The sequence below is a fragment of the Silene latifolia genome, chromosome 2 (genome assembly GCF_048544455.1).
Source record: "Silene latifolia isolate original U9 population chromosome 2, ASM4854445v1, whole genome shotgun sequence".
In the NCBI taxonomy this organism is placed as follows: Eukaryota; Viridiplantae; Streptophyta; class Magnoliopsida; order Caryophyllales; family Caryophyllaceae; genus Silene; species Silene latifolia.
Window position 1 is genome coordinate 106679218 of NC_133527.1, and position 5303 is coordinate 106684520.

At 41.8% G+C, this 5303-nt stretch overlaps 1 non-coding gene across 1 annotated transcript; it reads left to right on the forward strand.

The window, feature by feature from the left end:
- The first annotated feature begins 1046 nt into the window (after positions 1-1046).
- On the forward strand, positions 1047-1153 carry LOC141644999 (small nucleolar RNA R71). The gene has a single exon (XR_012544597.1). It is a non-coding gene; the product is annotated as a small nucleolar RNA R71 (small nucleolar RNA).
- Positions 1154-5303: the final 4150 nt, after the last annotated feature.

Sequence of the window (5303 nt, forward strand, 5' to 3'; positions counted from 1 at the left end):
CCCGAAATAAGTGATCCCTCAAGTTATCGGGCATCGGAGGACGAAAAGGCTCACTATCAGCAGCGATCTCAGTCGATCGACCAGTGAGGTCAGTCGATCGACTGACTTGAACAGGACCAGAAGCTTCTATTTGTCGCACTTCAGTCGATCGACCGGGTATGTCAGTCGATCGACTGATATAACTGGTAGACGCCTTTTTCTTTCCTTTGTTCATTCCAGCTTTGTTTTGACTCGGCTTCACCCCATCTTTTTCAGCATTGTCCTCGACCATAGCAGGCCCCTCCAGGGTGGATCCGCTCCTCAAAATGATGGCATTAAGGGTCTCCTTTTGGTCCGTCTGAGTCGGTAAGTGTCCCGGAGCTCGAGTGGTATTCTTGCTAGCCAATTGGGCAATTTGGCTCTCTAGTAGTTTCATCCCGACCTCTCTAGCTTGGGACTCCTTTTGCAATATATTCTTCAATTCAGCAAACTCAGAATTTTGGGAATTTTGCTGCTGCTGCACATAGGGACGTTTTTGATATTGTTGTTGCTTATGAGGAGGCACATAAGTCTGCTGCTGCTGCTGCTGTGGAGGTTGAGTCGGATTCAGGACATTCTGGCTACTCCACTTTAAGTTGGGATGGACATTCGGCTCATAGTACGTGTTTGTCTGCCTGTAATGTTGAAAAGCAGCACAAGACTCGAAGGGACTAGGACAATTTTCTGCAACATATCCCTCAGCTCCACATCTTCTACAGACGAAAGGACCGTCTGAAACAGCATTCACATTATACATCCCTCCTTTAGAAGCTCCTCCCAACTCGTACTTGTCAAACCTCGCAGTGAGAGCTTCTAATGCAGCTACAGAAGGGGATTCAGCACTCCACCTCTTATTGCCTCTCCAATTCCCATATTCAGCTTTGTGGGTGGCTAAATCATCAATGATCTTCCACCCCTTAGTCTCTCCCATATTCTCAGCAAATCGGCCATTGGCTGCAGCATCCAAGATAGCCCTCTGATCGTCATACAGCCCGTTATAGAACTGATTGCAAAGACTCCATTTTTCGAACCCATGGTGCGGTATGGTTTGCACCAGCTTCTTGAAACGGACCTATGCTTCATGGAAGTTCTCATCAGGTCCCTGTTTAAAGCTCGTGATCTGAGCTCTAATGGCATTCGTCTTCGAGGCAGAGAAGTATTTCTTGTAGAATGCCAAGGCCAAAGAATTCCAATCGGTGATCCCATGAGCAGCTCGATCCAGATCTCTATACCACTCCCTTGCAGCGTCACAGAGTGAGAATATAAACATAGTCTACTTTATCTGGTCCTGGGTCACACCGGTCGGCGGGGGTATAGAGCATCAATAATCGATAAATATCTCCATATGCTTGGCTGCATCTTCATTTGCAGCACCCTCGAACTGGTTTCTCTCAACCAGTTGATATAGGAAGGCTTCGGTTCGAATTTCCTATCAGCTCTAGGTAATTCGAACCCCTTGTATAGATTTGCGGCTGTCGGCTCAGAATGACTTGCTATAGTTGCTTCTTCAGCCATGACTAGAATTTCTGGAGAAGTGACTGTCTCAGCTGAAGAACTAGAAGCAGGAGGTGTAGGTGGATCTTCTTCGAACAGTTCGTTCTCGTAGTAACTGGACAGATTACTCAGCTCTTCCTCTGTCGACAATACCCTTGATGATCGTCTCAACTCACGCAAGGATTTCTCAATCTCAAGATTGAATGGTACTAGTTCACCACCCTGTGACCTGCGCATAAGAAGAAACTACAAAAAGAATATAAGAAAAGTTTAATGAACGAACGTCCCTTAAACTAAGAAAGACTAAATAAAAACAACTAAAAATTAGAACAATTGCCTCCCCGGCAACGGCGCCAAAATTTGATACCCGCCGTTGTGAGTACCAAAAATAAATTTATAATTCCTATTAAAACTAACCTAGGCTAGTGGTAACAGGGTCGAACCACAAGGAGGCGAATGTAATTAAAAGTTGTCTAAATTTAGTCTAAGGTAACAAGTGTGGGGGTTGATTTGATTTGGTTTATAGCTGATAACAATAGAAGACAATAAACTAAAGAAATATATTAAATCAAATATAAAGAAGGGTACTAGGATGGTCGGTTCACTATAGTTTCGGCGGCAGCAAACTAAGTCGGTCTAAATCAAACACATGAGGCGGGAAACAAGAGTTCCTCTCGGTCCACTCTTAACAGATAGCATCTTTCGATCTCGCTATAAGTCCCTAATATCACTAATACTGACTCTCGTCCTGAAAAGTGACTAATAATCTAAACTTTAAATATCTTTCGATCTCAGCATAGTTTAGTCATTTTAATTGGTGGTCGATCAACTGTCCCTATCTCTCGATCTAATGGGTCAGTCATATCCTCAACATTCAACTAGTCGTGTGCACTCGATTTGTCGAATAAAGAATTAAAACAATTAAAACGAAGGTAAAACCTCACGTGGTCAGTCGATCGACCAGGTATGGCGGTCGATCGACCAACACGCGAATCAAGCCGTGTTTATTCTATGCCGCCTAATCTATAGTTCCCCTATATCCTAGCACGATTAAATAAGGTACTCATACTAGGGATGATAACAACAATGAAATTAACTAAATAAATAGAAGAATTCATGCTTGAAATAAAAGAGCAAACGATTAACATAAAACGAGGATTACGGTTTCGGGAAACTAACTAGCAATTTCTATACTATCAATGCAATAAAGATGAACTGAAATAAGAGTAAGGGAATACCGAAATTGCAGAAGGATTGTAACGGAATGATTGAAAGCACAACGAAAATCCAATGCCAAATAATATCCCGAACCCTAATTATTTGATAAACTAAAACTGAATGTAAAACGAGGTAAAAACTAGATAGATATTCTGAAAACTCATGCTACGTTATATAAGAAAAGTACGCAACTATTATTCCTAAACCTAATAACTCATGGGCTTGATAAATCTCGATCTTTTAATTCTCGTCTGAAGTAGCGGCTTGGTCGATCGACTGAGGTAACCGGTCCATCGACTACTCTGAGCTGAACAGTAGCTTCTGGATCCCGTGGGTTGGTCGATCGACTAAGGGGGCCAGTCGGTCGACTGCTTTAGCTGGTAATCTGCTTTTAACTTCTCGTGGATTTGTCTTTTGGGCCTTGGAATGCGCACCAAGCTCGTTCCTTAAGTGAATTCTTCACGTCAAATGCAATGCAAGGTACTCGGGGACGGATTTAGCTCGATTTCCGCTGAATTCTTCACATTTCTGCAATAATGTACAAAAACACGAAAGTAGACGGAAATAGGGGAAATGGTAGCTTAAACTACACAAATGAGCTCTGAAATGCGTGTAAAACAGGATGTAAATCATCATATAAAAGACACGCATCAAGTGTATGGGTAAGTCATAAAATTAGAAATTACAGCGTTACATGATTACAATTAACTCGTGTCGGAAATACAAAAAAGCGAAAACTTATGTATCAAATTAGGATTACAAAACCTCGACATGAACAAGTCGAAATCTAGAAGAATCGATTTTGAATTAAAACGGCGAAAACCCGCAACTATTGAATTACTCGTGATTAAGGACGAATTAAGCATTGTAATAAAAAAGGAGTTGATAAAACATGATTTATGTACTAAAACAACAAAAAGAACGAAAGAAAAACTAAAGAATAAGAAAAAGAGAAACTCGCAGGAAGTCGAGGAAGAAGAACAAGAGCAGGAGCAGCAAGCAGCCTCTGGAAGAGGCGCACCTAGTGCTGCGTTTCTTCTAGACGTTTGACTTCCGCTGTTTCGTAAAAGCAGTTTTAAAAGATGGATTTTAAATAGTTTCTCGAACGTACTTTTGATATAGATCTACATTTATTACTACAAAATAAAAGTACAATAATAAAATGGGATTTTACACCCTCAGACATACATGTTTGACGAAATGAGATTGACTAAAGTTATCGTTTAGTGATTGCTCGACTTGAATATGCGTGGAAAGTGCCCTCGTTAGAGGATTCAGTAAATTTATTAGGTTGATTAAAGGTGGAGTTAGTCAAATTGGTCGGTCTATGCAACGTGAATGGGACTCGGAATAATCTAAGCTTACATGGACGATTAATCAAGCACGTTGTCGTTGAAAGCAATAGCATAGTCTAGAATCCAAAGAGATATAAGAGAAGGGGCGGAATACTCGCGTGCCAAATATGGAGACCGAAGGCTCTATTTATAGTAAACATACGGAAGAATTTAGGAATGACACGGATTTGGAAACAAATCACGGAAATATTCTGAAAAGTGTGAAAATAAGGCTGGAGAAGAGGCGCAACAGTCACTGCGACCCTTGGAAGAGGCGGAGCACCTGCTGCATCATTTCCCCAGAGGTTTCTTCCTCAGCAAGAAAGATTTCCGCGTTTTATTATGAAATTTTGGTAGATACACTTCCTTAATCCATAAAACACAATATACGGAAGATATTTACTTAAAATATTAATTTTAAAATAAGAATAAATACCCAGAGAATTTTAGAACATTCTGGAATATTCCGACTCGGCATTAAAACGGTTTCTAGAAAATGAAGCGATTTTTGGCCCGGACTCCAAATGAATTCTAATTACTGTCAAAACGACCGTATTGGTGCGTAGATGATGACCCATGGGTTGACTCGAGTGTTTGAGCTATCAATTGTCGGTGAACTTATGGACTGTCATAAAATCGTTCCGCGTATCAAACATACGGCCCAGTCATCACTGGGTGGTTTGCGGGAGGTGTAGAAATGAGGTATCTACAGAGCCACCACTTTGACTGAGGCTTCGACAAGGCGAAAGTCAAAGTATAGCCATCAGGTCAATCGAAGATTACAACCTGACGACTAAGGCGACGCGAGGCGGTTCAAGGGGTCTGAACCAAGGACCTGTCGTCGGGAACATTTTAGAGTCTGTCGACTATCGGGGAGGGTCTTTTAAAGTCCATTAGACTATGTAAGGAACCTCGTTGGTCATAAGAAGAAACCATACCTGTGACACTCCCTGGGTGAAGGATTCGAAGGTGCGAATGCTCCTCGAAGAATTTTATCTTCAACTCCGTGGGGAAGAATCATATGTTGAGTCGACAACGACGCGCCCTTGGCACTGCTGAGAAGAAAATAATAGATTCACAACGACACGCCCTCGGCATTGCTTAGGAAAATAAAGGTGTTTGATCGACAACGGCGCGTCCTTGGCACCGCTGAGGAGAAAATCCGCTCGGGTCGTCACAAGCGAAATTACGATAAAGAGGAGAAGCCCATGAACTGTATTTATTGATCATGAATTCTCT